This window comes from Sipha flava, unplaced genomic scaffold (assembly GCF_003268045.1).
Source record: "Sipha flava isolate LNK unplaced genomic scaffold, YSA_version1 122_pilon_pilon, whole genome shotgun sequence".
In the NCBI taxonomy this organism is placed as follows: Eukaryota; Metazoa; Arthropoda; class Insecta; order Hemiptera; family Aphididae; genus Sipha; species Sipha flava.
The window spans coordinates 303033-320712 of record NW_020271748.1 but is presented as its reverse complement, the minus strand read 5'-3'; the positions used below and the strand labels follow the sequence as shown (position 1 = coordinate 320712).

At 30.9% G+C, this 17680-nt stretch overlaps 1 protein-coding gene across 1 annotated transcript in view; it reads right to left on the bottom strand.

Moving 5' to 3' along the window:
* The window catches only part of LOC112694083 (neuroligin-4, Y-linked-like), a 418040-nt gene that overhangs the window by 250070 nt on the left and 150290 nt on the right, over nt 1–17680 (bottom strand). The window lies entirely within an intron of this gene.

Genomic DNA, 17680 nt, shown 5'->3' with positions numbered 1-17680 from the left:
TAATAATAATATAACACTTATTTTTTCATCTATAATCGAGATTCTTTTATATTAAAATATACCTTATAAATAAAAATCGTTTAATATTTTTTTTATTTAACTAATTAAACAAATTATAACATAATAAAATATGCATTTCCTTTTTGTTAAATTAACAAATTATATTATTATAAAAATACAATTTTTTTTTAATTTACAGATTATAACATAATAATACATACTATTTTTTTTTTCGTTTGGTATATCATTTTTAAAATTAATTTTGCTAAAATATTTTGCCGCCTCTGAGACTTAACGCTCCCGGACATGTGCCTAACATTGGGCAACTGACAAGACGTGGTAATCACAGACTAAGATATTGATATTCTTATTGACCGATAATTTCCTCTCATCAGATTATTTATATACCATGTGTATGTGAGTGCCGCGCGGTCGATTGTTATTATTATTATCCGATTACAATTTAATTATTAGCGATATTATTATATATATATATATTTTAATTTAAATTCTAATTTAATTATAATAATATATTTTTCATTATACTTTAATATATGATGTAATATTTGATTAAACAAACTAAAATTATTATATTACTGATATGTTTAAAATTGACGTTTTTAAATTTTTTTTTTTTGTGGGGGAGGGTGGAAACCGCCAGCAACCCCCCTCCCATAAATACGTGTGATTATAGATGACAAGGGGAAACTACCGATTACAATAATAATTCAGCGATAACCGAACAGCTAGGTTGCCAACGCGAATCGAGTTTTCCGGCGAACGTAAATTTGCGGGCGCGAAATCCAATCGAACGGTTATCAAGTACTACTGCGGTTCCGCTCGGATGAGCGCATAAGGGTGATAATCGATGCTGCGTTTAAAATTACGTCGCGGCGTTTAATTGTTTTGTGTTTTAAGATTGATACGCGCGACCGGAAAATTTTCACCGTTTACATAATCACGGGAATCACTGTTTGCCGACGGTATAGGTTAAACGTGCACATGAGTTTCCTTACTACAAACGATTACGGGTCAAACGGTACAGCAATACACGATCAAACGTAGTGGTAACCCTTTTTAGTTCAAAAACATTTCAGCGAATTATCCTCCGAGTGTTTAGGTAGCATTGAATTCCGATACGTAACAACGCGATACACACGCGTACGACTGCTACACACCACTGAGCACAAGTATAAAATACCGTCGTTCGAACGGAACGAGTTGACTTATCGCACACCGTTTTAATAGTCCCAATGAAATTCTCTTACACGCGTCGGACAGTCGTATCTACCAACGATTTAATATAGTGTCTCAAAGCGTGTATTTACCCATTTATTAGAACCACGGACTAAGATATTAATATATATTATACATATCTTAGTCTGTAATTACGACCACAGTCCATAGATGGGTATTTATAATCTATGATTACAACTGAACTGATGTTAGCAACAATCCAAACATTGTTAATCTAGCCGAAATTCCAAAAATCAACCATGATGGAGGAACGTCTTAATGGATTAGCTTTAGCAAATATCAATAAAAAAGAAAATCTGACCGAATTGGATGTTCTACAATAATTTTCAAAAACATCACCTAAGCGACTACAATTATTATACTGGACTAAATAAAAATATATTTTATTGTCCATTATTTTTGTTATTATTTTTTTTTTTCATATATTTTTTGTATATTTAATTCATAATTTAAATAAGAAATAAAAAAGCACCTATTAATATTAATATAAGCAAATTCGCCTGTTACAACTGAGTAATTATTTATTTTCTTACCCCCCTCCACCTCCCCCATCGAAAAATTCTGCGTAAAAATCTTCACTGACAGTACGCAAACATCTTGTCAAATAGTGGACCGGCAATACGCTCGTACGGTGGTTTTACAATCCACAAGGATATATGTGTTTATTCATCCGTCATCGCATCTGATGTGTATTAACCTACTTAAATATTTCGCATCGTGATCATACAGTTAACATTTAATAACGATTCGTCAAAAACCAATAATACTTAATTTTTTGTTTTTTCTCGCGATTAAACCGCGCGGATGTGACAAGAATAAATCATTACAGAATAAAATTAATCACATGCCACGTCTGTGACGCATATTGTTTTCTAATAACACCGGCGCAACGTAACCGTAGATGTGCTCACCCGTTCGCGTGCGAATGATGAAAATCCAGTTTATCCCGTGCGCGATTCTTACCGCGGTCTTATAGTTTTCCGTATCCAACCGTTGTGTTATCGTTAATGCGTGTTCGGTCGTTTTCTCGGATCAATACATTAAATGGATACTGAATGTCAACTCGCAATGTCACCGATTTGCACCGAGGCTATACCGTCAACAAAGCAAGGCCCAAGCACGCAAGGTCGAACTGCTCGAATATTTCAAATATCATACATCATTTCAACACGTCGATTGTTATTACAACCATTCATTAAACATGCATATATAGCCAATGGACATAGTGGAAACTTGTTCACAAATAGCGCTATGGGTCACCAGAGAAAGACTTTGTGGTGACCCGATTGAACAATTGAATTATAACGATCGAAATACAACAGATAGTAACGCCGACAAAACTTATTCAATCAATGTTACGGCTAAACAATAATTCGACAATTTTTCCCCATTTTTTAGTCGCGGCGTTTTGTCTGCGTATAAATGGTATTTTCGCACTTACAGATGATTTTTATCGATATATCCATATTTATTCGGTGCAAATTTGCTCGCATGCGATATTACTAACATTTATTTTTAAATTTTATTTTATTATTAAAATTTATTTTAGCACGGTAAAATAGTACTCAAAATGGTTTCGACCAATAGCCAAAAAAAAAAAAAAAATACATGTGCGTAACGCACAGCTAGTTGTATACAAAATTGTTGATTTGCAACCGTTTCAGTTATTACTGTACGTTTACTATGAAACGTTCACGTTTTACCAATAAAAGAGATTTGATAGAAATGTGTGTACACACGAAAATCACATCATGCGTGGCTCACCTAGAACAATGCGAGTTCAATTCGGTTATATTTACATACCTAAATAAATAATATTTAGGTAATATACGTACACAAAATGCCTTTTCATCAACGGCTTCATTAGTTTTAAGTTCTAAGTGAAATGAGGAATATATTGATTTTATCACGGGATTTTCATTTTTATCAGTGTACTCGATTTGGACAACTAGAATTGCTCCAATCATAACAATGGTTAAGAATGTCTGTTAAAAAATATTGTCGGTTTAAAACTTTCAAGGTGAAGATTTTACGAATATCCCTACAGTTATCTAATAATAGCATATAATTTATAAAAAAGTCAAAAACAGCAAAATGTACAGCATACCGGGGTTCGACAAAATCTAATTGTTTTCGTTGTAACTCAAAATTGAATAACCTTAGTGACTTTTAATATTCACTAAATTCTCACATTACTGTTTTCCATAAAAAGTATAATTTACAAATTATTAATTTGAGCTATTTAGCGGAAAGTTATATAGAATATATTTTATGATACAACAAGAAATGTCGACGAAATTGAATAATTTGATGAATTTCCATTAAACGATGTTAATCAATTAGTTAATGACATTTCATATTTTTGAAATATTCTATTATTCTCTATCTCCAAGTTTTAAATATCTTTTTTTGTTGCGATGATTAGAACATTAATAGTTCAACAACATATATAGTTCACAAATTTGATTCTACTACTATATAAAAACTTTAAAAATATAAACTGATCCATCCGACCTCTTAAGTTCAGGATAGTTTTTTTTTTTTTATAGTAATGGTACATTTATAATACCAATACAGCAATACCATTCACTCATCCTTGTATTTTGGGACGGAGTGGCCCGCCGGGCATCCGGACATTGCCCGGTAGCCTGGCTTGAGCCAATTGTTTATCTAATAAATGGTTTGGTATATTGAAAATAATTAATATTTTGTTATTTTTAGTTGATTATAGAAATGACGAAAGCAAATTTTTTGTTTGAATCGCAAATTAAAATATTACGAAAAATGCGCAATTACTCTGTTTTTTACGAAATTCGTCGTCTCATAATATGATAACGATGATCCAGTAAATCACATAATCAGTAAGTAGTTTATTTAGACGGGTTATAATACGAGTATTATATTGCGATAGACAAAACACTAAAAAGAAAAAATTAATATTAAATTCACTTATATCACGAGTACAAGAGATGTATGAAGAACATGCCGTTATTAAACATGTCATGTTAGGAAATGTAAAAAAAAACAAAACATACAATATGTTAGAAAAACTGAAGGTTTTTTAAGTATTCCTATTGTTCGGGCCATATTTGAATTTGTGCGCTTCTTATCAATCACTCAAAACGTTCAGCTCCGACACGCAACGGTCAGAATATAAACGGAGCGTGTTGATCGTGCGTGTATTGATAAGACGTGCGTAAAAGTTTTTGTGCGCTTCTCACGTGTTTCGTCATCGGTGTTTGTCATCGCTATTGTTTTCTTTTCTCAGTCCTGTGATACATATGCCGTTGGTTTTGAAGGGGTGTTTTTATTTTTAACGGTACGGGAACGCGTGGACACATTTGGCATCGGCAACCACGGTCATTTTATTTTGTTTGTCATAACATTAGCATTATCTTTATTGTTAAAATTTAGTTATATGTAAAGTAACCATTATTCTATAAGTTGAATCATATATATATATGTATGTATATCTTAATAATATTAACTACTGTTACATTATACATTGGGTCTTTTACTTTTATTATTTATTCTTCTATTAAAAACATTTTTGTCGTTATAACACCGATGTTCTACACCCATAAATCACAAACGCGGATATAGACATCAACACCAATAGACAAACAATTTAAGTGGAATGATAATCGTTGGGGTATTAACACGTCATATTTTTAAGAACATAATTTGTGATATTTTTATGCGGAAATGGCAAATCAATGGCACGCTAAAAATTGAATTATAATATCTTACATATTATATAATATTATTTGGTTATTATATTATATTATATTATATGAGGCGTCCTCATTGCTATAAATAATCGTTTTTGTCCTACTAGTCTTACTTTAACTACCCCTTCACTTGAAAGTCTAGACGTATCATTTATAACTGTTAATATTAAAATTATACTTTTTACTATGTATATTCCTCCAAATAGTGTGTAGAGATTGAAAATTTAAGGTTACATTTTCCTGACTGCAGGTTTTCAATAGTGGGTGATTTTAATTTACTTTGTATTAAATGGTCGAATGTAAATCATGCTATATTACCGGGTCTCTCCACTGATAAATCTAAAGCTTTAGCTGATATTATTGCATTTGAACAATTGTTCCAACATAATTTTATCGTAAATTATAAAAACAATATTTTAGATTCAGTAATATCGGATAATAATGGTATTGAAGTAACAAAATGCTCATTTGCGTTAGTTAAAATTGACAGAGCCCATGCATCGCTTTAAATAAATGATCCAGTTTGTTCCAACTTTAAGATCTAAAACCTCGATGAATAAATTTAATTTTCATTTTGCTAATTTTAATTCTTTGGATATCCATTTTAAAAATATTGATTGGAACTCCGTACTTTGTGATTCCCTCGATTTTTCAGTTATTATATAAAATTTTTATACAGTTATTCAGAATGCAATAAACATTTTTACTTTCGAAAATTCTAAAATGAAAACTCATTATCCTCAGTGGTATGGTTGGGAACTAAAATATTTGTTAATTAATAAAAAACTTCTATACAAAAAGTTTAAGATTACAAAAGATTCCAATACTTATAATGAATTTTCTCGCTTACGTTCCCGTTATAAAAAAAGAATCTAAAATTAGTTATTTACGTTTTATACGAAAAATCTAGACAGATCTGACTTCCAATCCAAAATCGTTTAGGTATTAAATAAAAAGTTTAAAGGTTGATAATGATATACCTTATATTATGGTGGCAGAATTATTTAAGGAATTATTTAGTTAAGTTTATTCCACAAACAATTTAAATATAAATTAATGTCTTGAAAATTCAAAACATTATACCGATATACGTATATGGTATCAACTTCTTATTAAAATAATTGTTAGTGAAATGTTTGAAGCTCTTAATTCTCTTGACTTTAATCAATGCCTTGGTATACCTAATATGTTATTATGTTTTCGCAAATATTCTTTATCGATTTCTCTTTGTAGACTATTTAATCGATCAATTAATGATGGTACATCTCAATGAAAAAAAAAAAAAAACAGTTTTTTTACGCCTATTTTATTAGTTTGGTTATTAAAATTAATTGTAAAAATTAATTGTAACTTCATGAACATTTATGTTTAAAAATATATTAGATAATTACCAACATGGCTTTAGGAAGGGGCATTCAGTATAAACTAATCTACTTTGTTTCTATAACTTTCTCTTAACATCTATGTAATCTGGTAAATAAACGGATATTATATAGACTGATTTAAGTGAGGCGTATGACTTTGTAAATTATTCCGATTTAATTGAAAAATTAAGACTGTTTGATTTAACTGGCCCGTTGATTTCTTGACTCCATTCTTATTTAATTAATAGAACTCAACTAGTAAAAATAAATGGCTTTTTATCGGACGCTCTACTAGTACCATCTGATGTATCTCAAGTAGGGCATCTATCTCCGTTGTTCTTTGCTATCTTTGTTTTAGATTTTAATTTGTGCTTTAAATATTGTTATTACCAATTGTTTACTGACGATCTTAAAATATATGCTCATGTACTATCAGTGAATGACTTTTTTAAAATTCAAGATGACCTTAATAGATTTAGTGAATGGTGTCGTTCAAATGGGTTGAAGCTAAATACTTCTATATATATTAAAATACCATTTTCTCGTTCTAAAAATAAGTTGAATAGTGTTTATAATTTTTTTGAAGAAAATGTTAAGAAAATTACTTATATTCGTGATCATGGTGTGATGTTCCAAACAAATTTATTATTTGTCACTCGTATTGACTATATAAGCATGAAAGTTTTGAAATGTCTTGGTTTTATAACTAGAAATACCAAGGATTTTAAAAAAGAACAGTGCCTAAAAACTTTGTGAACTTCTTTATTTAGACCAATACTAGAGTAACTACTGTTCAATCATTTGAAATCTCTATTAAAAAGGTTTAAGGAATTAATTGAACGAGTTCAAAAAAAATTGTTTACGTCTCTTTGCATATAAACGTAATACACTTTCTAACTCACCCATACTATAATTACCTCTATATTCAGTTCAGGCATCTCTAAATTTAGATTCTCTTGAAAATAGGCGTAGGTACAAGGTACAATTATATTTGTTTTTTTTATCTTAATTTAGTGAATGGTTGGATATCTTGATCATTGAGTATTGATCAATTGCTCATCTACCTACCAAATTAAAGTGGGGGAACATTTTATTTACTCCCATAGTTTGGGACCTCTGGATCTTGGTAAATATAATGGTAATACTAATGTTTTAAATGTTAATAATCAAGATCAAAGTTTAACTTGTACTTCAAGTAAGTGAAATCATATTCATAATTCATGAAATAATCACTTATAGTAGATATTCAAAACTGTATATATAATTAATTTATTAATTTATACTAATTTTTATAATTGCTTACGCTTTACAAACCAACTATAGTTTATTCTTATAACAAGAAATTTAAGTGTTTTACAATATACTCTTATATATTAAGTACTGTATATACATTACGTATGTCTATAAACAGCTATTTAACAATATCGGAGATTTTATTTCAATTCAAATATTATGTTGAACATAATTGAAATTTCGATGAATCAGATTATTTGTAAATATTAAACTTTAACATACTACACATTTGCCAATTTTGTAATTGAAAAAAAACTCTTTCAAAAATTATTTAAAAAGATAATTTACGCGAATATGTAGTAAAAAATGTTTTGCTATTTAAAAAAGTATGTTATATTATTATATTACGCATGTGTGTACCATCTGAGTCAAACATTTTAAATTTATCTGGATTTGTTTATTTTGGTACTGCCTTTTATTCTATGAAAACCTCATTTCAATACAAGATCACCCAACTGAAATATTTAGTGGAATTTCTTAGCGTGAACAATTTATATTGCTATAGTGATATATTTGTATGATTATAAAATAATGCCTGTGAAAAATTAAGTACTCGGAGGGAGTTTTTTTGGTTCAAATGATTAAAAAATGTTTATAAAATGGTCAAACATTTTTATAGCTGATAATATTTAATAAAAGAAACTACAAAAAATATAAAATGTGTACGAAAATAAATTGGTAATAGTTGTTTCTATTGATGTGTAGACCAACCCACTTGTTTTATACTTCTGCCAATCGAAAAATGGTTAGCACGCATCTATCAGTAAGTCAATAAATGGTATGGAATTAAATTTTAAAAAGTGGTTTGAAAATACCTGTTTTCCCGGTAAGAATATTTGAGTCACTCCGCCAGAGTGTATTTAAGTTTCATACCGAATAAACGTAATGTAAGGTCACGCACATGGCACTAGATATGTAAAGCGGTTTTAATTAACCGTGCAACGTGCATGATTAAACTCTGTTGGAAAAGGACGCGTGGATACGACACACGTATACACAATACGAGCAACGGACGGAGGTTTGCTTACGAGTGCCCGGGAATTATGTATTATTTGTTTGTAAACAGAGGGGAAACACTTAATAGTAATGAATCATGTTTAATTTAACATATTATATGCCATACCGTTGAACATTATACATTCGAAAAAAGGGATTGATTTCGACCGAAAACCATCAAATAACACACACGCGCATACACGCATACACATTATTCCCGCCGTAATCGTATTGAATAATTTATCAAATATTTTCCTCATTATATCGTACACTTTCGACGAATAAACTGTTGTAATATTTTCTCTATTCTTCGCGCCATGATAGTTATAATTATATCCGTTTCCTTATCGTTTTCGTCGTTATACTGTACGCGACTTGTCTGTATTTCCGATACCGATATACCGGTTTATCATCGACGAAAAGTCGTGTACAAAAGGCGTACGAATACCGAAATAGGTATTTTCTCCGCACTCCAGTAAAACCTACCACGGGTACGATTGACAAATAAAAGTCCGTTTATAGAATCCTCGTTGTTTCGACACATCAATGATGAACAAAAAATTAGTTGTTTTCTCCTACGTTGCACGTATTATTGACGTCGAAAGCAACACGGCTTCGCTCGTATTTCAATAATAATAATCATAACGCGGTCATGAATAATTAGGGATTGCAACGATATATCGATGTATCAAAAATATCGATACATTAAGTCGATATATCGTGATATTTTATATCGGTACAACGTTACCGTATATCGTCTCAATATTATCGTGGTTAACGATATCTTAATGTGATTTATCTTCGGGAAATCACCAATAGATATTATTATATACTATTATAAATAATTTGGGATAAAATATTAATTTACTATATTAATATATTAATAATATAAATACAATTATTTTCATTATAATTGTCTAGGCGTGTACCGCAATAAATATATAAAAATTACAATTTAAAGGTATTAATATGATTCTGGTTTTAAAAAATATTATATCATTTATTTAAATATACATGCTATGATTAATTAATTTGTTTGTCATTATGCTTGTAGTAAGTATCGGTTACAAGTTACGGTCTTGGTCTACGGCTTATGGTTATAAATTGTATTCAAATAAATTTTAACCTATTACCTATGTCCATGTGCAAGTCTATAAAACTTTTTTTAATATTGAAAAAATTTTCAATATATATCGATATATCATGATATCGATATTGGATATGCAATGTATCTAAATTACAATACATCGATGGTTAACCCATCCCTATAAATCATGATGAGTACGAATCCGACGGTACGTTCGGCACGACAATAACGCCACGTGGCCGCAGCGACTGATGGTTTTCGATTTTCTCAGGAAGAATAACGCAACAGCCGTACGGCATGTTAATTTTACATCGTCTATTTCAAAAACAACGCAGCTACGTTGCTGCGCTACCGCTGTCTGCTCATACACGTATAGGCGCAACTAGGGGGGCGCAATAGGGTCTTTAGTACCCCTAAGTTCAAATGTATCACTCCTGTTTTTTTAGATCTTTAAATCTATAGTAATTACAGTTAAATACTATTTAATTTTATTTTCTGCGATTTCAGCACCTCCGGTATTTGGTGCTTACGCGTTGAACGCAGTCACCAACAATTGTACTCTACTCGTTTGGCGTTCATATCGATCATCGCAGATTTCACGCGACTATTGGATCACTACGACGGACGGTAGTTGGTTTTAACAACATAACGGAGTACCTGCACATTTCCTACGGTGTTAATATCGTAAACCATTGTTCGATTGTAAATCTTGCGGTGGTCGGCGCGCAGCAGCATGCGACTTACGTGCACCGGAAAACGGACGCCTATAGCTTATCCGTGCACGGCGACGTTATCATTATTACTTTTATTGCCGGTGTATTTTACGGAACGGCTGGATTCGCACCAAAAGTTAATATCCGTGAAATATGATTCGGCCGACGGGCTGATGTATATATATATATATATATATATAATTTTGTCGATGGACCACCACGATTTAATCAACGTTGTACGCGCACAGAACAACGTATTTATTTTGTTTTATATACGTTATACAGCTGAACGCTGTGCACTGTGTTGCAGGTCCGCAGACGTACGATTGTATATAATATACCGTCGGACGCGCAGGGGGAGGCAAAACGGAGCATTTGTGTAGGGTCTCGTGCCTTCAAGGGCCTCGCGCTTAAAATTTTAACTGAAAAATATTTTGTATGGAAATCTCATAAAATAAGACGTGAAACGCGTGGATCGCCTGGCGAGTGCGATTTCTTAAGAAATCCGTTGGCATATAATAAAACCAATAAACAAAACAATATTAAATTATATTTAATATGTCTTGAATGCACCAACGACGACCCGTATGGCACATCGCACGGGGTAGAACACGATTGCGTACGTTTTTATATGGGTAACAAAAAGGTAGATAAGAAAAATAAACACAATTGCATATGAGATTGTATGCAACGTTGTCAAATGTACTGATTTTACTGTATTATATCTAATAAATATAGAATACATATACATATAACAGTTCTATAATAGTTCATAAAAAAAATTAATAATTAATTAATAAATAAAATGAGAATAGCTAAATAAAATGAAAATAATAAATAAATAAATAAATAAAATCGACAGTTTTTATTTGAATGAAATTATTGTTAATAAATTATTTATGCTCAAATTCGGATTCCTTGATATCTATTACCTACTAGTTTTACTGAAACTCGGAAAATACCGTGTAATATAACGGAAATAACGAAATTTCATTACATATGATATATTTGCTATTATTAATAATAAACATAGGTAATAAAAGCAATAAAACACAAAGTATTTATTAACTTTTTTAAGTTCTCTCGTATAGGTATGTGATATACACCAGTGGCGTATACATAACTTTTGTATGGTGGGGGGATCAGTTGCAAATAAATCATTACGGAAGGAAAATTCAGAAACCTAAGTAAGTACCTGCACATTTAAATAATAAATAATAAAAGATATATATCTTATATATAAAAATCTCGTGTCACAGTGTTGGTCCGGAATGAACCCCGAAACTAATGGACCGATTGTGATGAAATTTTTACACCGTGTGTAATTTGGTCCAACTTATAAGATAGGATAGTTTTCATCTCAAATTTTTTAATAGTTTATTATTAACTTTTTTATAATTTACATACTTATGTATAATTGCATGGTGTATTTCTTGTATTCCCGCGACCGACCGCGATATTATCTATATAGCTACCTGTAACCTAACCTTTTTTCTATTGTGTGTGATTTATCGTCGGCGGCGTGTAGATATGAATAAAAGATAGGATAGTTTTTATTTTGATTAAGGCCCTCAATATTTTTGCATTGCAATAATTGCGAAAAATAAAGTTATTGAATTTTCTAGAAAAATCCACAATGTTTGAGAATAGGAAGTGATGTATAAAATGTTCCCTAAAGCTTCGTTCTAGAAATTTCAATCTTCAAAGGTATAAAATGCGGAGTTCGGTACAACGTATTCATCAGTATTATTCAGTGAAGTGTAAGTCTAGTAAAGTTTCTATTGAAGACCTTGAACCATTTAACTGAAGTATGTACAACATTTTATTTCTTATCCACACTTTAGAAGTTAGGCGTTCGCGATTTTGGCTACGCCCTCATTTTCTGTGTGCTTAGCAGAGTCCCATACGAAATTTTACTCCAAAGAGACGCGGAAGGGATCTCCGGCGTCTTTGGAGTTATACGTTCGCGGTTTTGGCTACGCCTCTATTTTCTGTGTGCTTAGCAGCGTTCCGTACGAAATTTTACACCAAAGGGACAGGGAAGGGATGCTTGGTGCTTATGTATATACTAGTTTTTAGGAAAAATTATTAATTTATTATTGAAAAATATTAATAAAAATTATATAATATTATAAAATTATATATATAATTTATAATTATAATAGTTATTTTATATTGTATTAAATCTCAGAGTTATTTCGTCTATGGACGTTTAGCATATTAATGGTAAAACCATATTATTATTATTTAGCACTCAGACCTTTGCATTTTTATTTTTGTTAGACTGACATAAAATTGTGTTTATTGTGTGCAGGGGCGAATTTATGGGGGGAGGGGGTCCGGAACCCCTCCGAAATGAAAAACACCATTGTTAAAGATTGTTATTTTTTACATCATATGTTTTAATGCCAGGGGTTTCTAAAAATTTGTCGCGACACAGAGAATATTGCTTATGCGATAATTTAAAATTTTATATTTATAAAATATGTTTATTCTTTTAAGAAAATATGTGTTGAATTTTGAGTGACTAATAAAAAATTTGTTTATTACAATGTAGTTTTTATACGTTTAAAAAATAATAAATCATTAAAAAAATTGAGTTTTTTATTTCTCTGATGGTGTAATGACAGTCGAGAAGTCTTATAGTGTTAAGGTAATTTTTTTCGTAATAGTGTGCTTCCTTCTTCCCATCCACCCAAAAATCAAATACGTAATCGGCCTCCTCCGAAATGAAAACCTATATACGCCACTGATTGTAGGTATTTCTTATTTATCTCTATGTGTGTATTATAATTTATAACCATCAGATTATTAAATTTGATATTAATTATTTCAAATATTTTATTTACATACTACCAAGCAATTGTATTTGTTATCTCTCTCTGTCTCTCTCTCTCTCTCGTCTCGTAGTCATAGTTGTCAACGTTGTCGAGTTCATTTACGAATCACGATTGACTGGAAAACAAACGTGTCTAATATTTTATTTTCAATCAATATGAGTGGGAAGCGCATACAAATACATATATTGAAATAAATGAGTTGTTGGGGTATTTTTAAATGTGGAAGGAATTGACGATGATATTTTAAAATCAAAGCAATTCGTAAATATTTATAGTATTTATAACCGGAATTTGAGAATGAGATTATACAATATAAAACAATAATGAAGTATTTTTCAGAAAATGAAAAATTATCTATGCACAGTTTTTTTGAAGTATTAACAGTATCAAAGTTAAACGATTCATTTCCTATTGTGGAAATAGCTTTAAAACTTTTTATATTTATTCCATGTTCAAATGCTAGCGGAGAAAGATCCTTTTCAGTATTAAAAAGAATCAAGAACTACCAGAAAACATAATTATCTAATGAAAATATATCATAGTTGTCTCTAATATCTATTGTAAATATTTTCCTAAAACGTACGAGTATAGGTTGGAATGATATTATTAAAGAGTTTGTTACACAGAAAGCTAAAAAATAGTTGTAAATGTTTTATATTGAATAAATTTGTATTAAAATGTTTATATTTAGTACCTACTAAGATTTATAAATTTAAAAACTACCGGTGTTACAATATGTTTATAAATATAAATTAATTAAACAATCTTAACTATGTTATTACTTGTTGTATACATGCACTATACATATACATATGTATATATACATTTTGGTTTGCAGAGTGAGTTAAAGGGTGGAATTTTAAAACCTGCCCCTATGCGGCAAATTTGTTAATCCGACACTGTTTACATTAAATCCTTGCAATATTTTTTTGTTTCCTTATTTCCTTACAATTTCCTTACATTATGAACACTATTTTATACAATTTAAAAAAAAACTTATGGGGGGATCTAACCCCCCACATCCCCCCTTGTGTTCGCTCCTGATATACACCAATACCGGTATGCAAATTGGCATCAACATTTAAAACTTCGTACGCAATTGTATAGTTAAAAATCAAGTAAAATTGTACGGAATCGTGTAGCTTAAAAAATATCGCCGATAACAAATGTACGCAATCATGTTTTACCCGACGCACGGTATGGAAACCGGGATACCTAGAAAGTTCATCTTATCGCATTTTTTAAATTAAATAGTTTTTACCCAATGTAGCGTTCAGCTGTTACCGAGACTGATTACATATTATCGTATTTAACTACGGCCTAAAGGTCTACAGTTGACTATGGTTATTGGTAAAATAAGTTTTGTTCAAAGCCTCGCAAAAGGTCCTGCCGACGCGTGTACTGTACGTAAACGAAATATCAATACTGCACAGAGGACATATACGATTCATTATTTTTCGTTCAATAGCCGTTAAATATTTTACGCGCATCACGCGTTCATATGTTGACTACTGAAAGACACGATAAGAGCCAAACGAGCATTTATATGATCGTATACAGAAAACAGCGTTTTCCGTTGCCGTACAAACGTAATCCAATACCGCACAAAATGCATAACCGTAAATATTTATAAAAAGGTACCGACCGATTCCGCACACAAATAAGGCAAATGTATTGAGCACAAAAATGCTAGGAAAACGTAATCATGGATATTGCTGGTATACCGACTCGTATATTGGTTTAAAATGTAAAATCGTTTTTTTTTTTACATGCATTCCATTACGGTCGGACTGTTTGTTAATAAAAGCGAGTATTGATAATATACCGACCCGGGTTCTCGTTCCTGATCATTCATTTCCGCTGTATCAATTCAGTACTCTCTTCCCAAATTAATCAACGACAAAAGTTATAGTTGTTAAAACTGTAGGAACTGTTTCCACGATCGTTTTTAAAAACTGTGGACGTCATATTGGTTTTGTTTAAAACATCACATGTGATAGTTCGAACGCTGAAGCTGACTGAAAACTCACTTATAACGTGTAGTGGTTATGAATCATTTTCGACGAGGCGATAGTAGGCGTTAGAAATATACGTGCGCTGGGATAGGATATCCAGTGTTTTAAAATCTTACTACGATTGAGTATTACGCGTATTTGTGCGATAGCGGACGACGGATATTTAATCGAATTATATTTTTAAAAATCGTAAGGCGATGGATAAAATATACAAACGTAAAATAGTTCGATAAAAATATTAAACATAAGGTCGGGACGCGGCGATTCATCTATCGCCAAATCGGCTGGAACTCGATTGAGCACGGTTGCAATCAAACAATAGGAACCAGAAAAAAATCAAAAAACCACACGATTGAGCACGAAAATAGGTGCGACGTTGCTGCTTTGTACGCTTTGTAGAATATTTCAATAACTCACAATTTTTTTTAATCTCAATAAACTTATACTTGAAAGCTCCAACATTAGCTAACTTTAACTCCTTGCCTCTCTTGTAACTTCTTGCCACTCGAATAAAATAATTTTTATTTCATTATTTTCCATTTCGATTTGCAACATACACGTTATTTAGGAATACAACATGAGCACACGAGACAACAGAACAGACTGGCTATTATTTACAGCGTAGGTACATACAATAACAGTTCAATCTTTGTAGATAAAATATCGTTAAAATCGTTCTAGTTTCCAATCTATCAAAGTTATTTTAAACTTCCGTGGTAACCATCAATCGAGAGCGAAATTTTTTTCGACTAATAGTTAGTTTCCTATTAGTAATCTACATACAATACAATACATAAAATACAAACTAATAAAAATTTGACAACGTCGCACACAATATTTTTGTTTTACCGTGCTCAATTGGGTATCACGGGCCAGATCGTACATGGGATGCGATCCATCCAGCGCCATCCGAAATTTTATCATGATAATAATGCTTTGAGGTGCATTCGAAAATATTTCCTAAATATTTTTCATTACGTTACAGCCTTAATATTAGAATATTCGTCGAACGCGATCGATTGAATGTCATTATTCCTTACGGTAGTACAATATTGTGACAAGAGTAAAATTATAATTTTATTATAACATAAAACAATATATACACAAGTCGTATCAAAAGTGTTTCGTAAGTTTGTATTGCTTAATAATCGATGACTGATGAAATCAGGGATCAAGCGCCATGTGATTGTTGCTCAGTGAATACGATTTTCATTAGTGACGCATACACCCTAAAAAAATACGGTACATTGTCCTGCAACATATTTCTGTTCGTTAGCGTTGCTCATACGGACAAGTTTATAAATTAAATATCTCGTAATTGAATAATCGGAGGAACATCGGTGCAATCGAACTGTTTATTAACCGTTGGTTGTCCCGTAGTATCCACAGTGTCATTTAGCTCTTTTCAACATTTATCAGCTGGTAAATGAACGGTGGAATGCGTATATTATGATTTCGTACAGCATTAAGAAAATTAATGAACACCAACGCACAAAAAATATTATTTATATACAAACAGTAGTAATAACATAGGCAGTGGCGTATTTTTGGGGTCGTACTCGGGTCTCGTACCCTCCCAGAAGAAAAAAAGGATCAAAAGTTATAACTAGTATGAATGTACAGAAAAAATGGAATATTAATTTATATAATGTGGTTGTAAATAACTCATCATTTGTATTTATAATAATAATAAATTGGTATAATTATGAATTCATATATTATATGTATATTTTATATGGTAAAATATCTTTTTATTTTTTATTTTTTGGAAAAAATGTAATCCCCTCACAAACAATTTGAAAACACGCCATTGAACGTAGGTATAGGACCATCCATTACTTGCGTATAAATACAGTCGACGTAGTATCGAAATGTGTAACAATGATAAAAATGATTTAAAACAATATCATATACTATTATCGTACACATAGAATCATCGTTTTTCCGCCATTGTATCATTTTCTTAATCATTATTAAAGCATAATTCTCCTCTCTGCACGTATGAAAAATATTATATGAAATGAATGTATATATGTATAAGTATGCAGAACATCAAATAAGAACCGAAATTGTTATTAAATTATTTTATAGTCCAAAGGAATCTACCAATATAACAGTAGGTACCTAATATTATGTTCATCGAGTAGAGTTTTATTAAAAATACAGAATAAATTCTTATATTAAATTTTAATATAACACAATGTTGTACACGTATATAAAATTATAATATATTAGTTTTAGTAATATATACGGGACTAACGTTTATTAATACCTGACCGTGCAATGTTACGATAAGCGGAAACGAAAACGTATTATATTAAAAATAAACATAATTTCAGTACAATTATTATTATTAATATTATTACTGCTAGATTGCTCAGAAA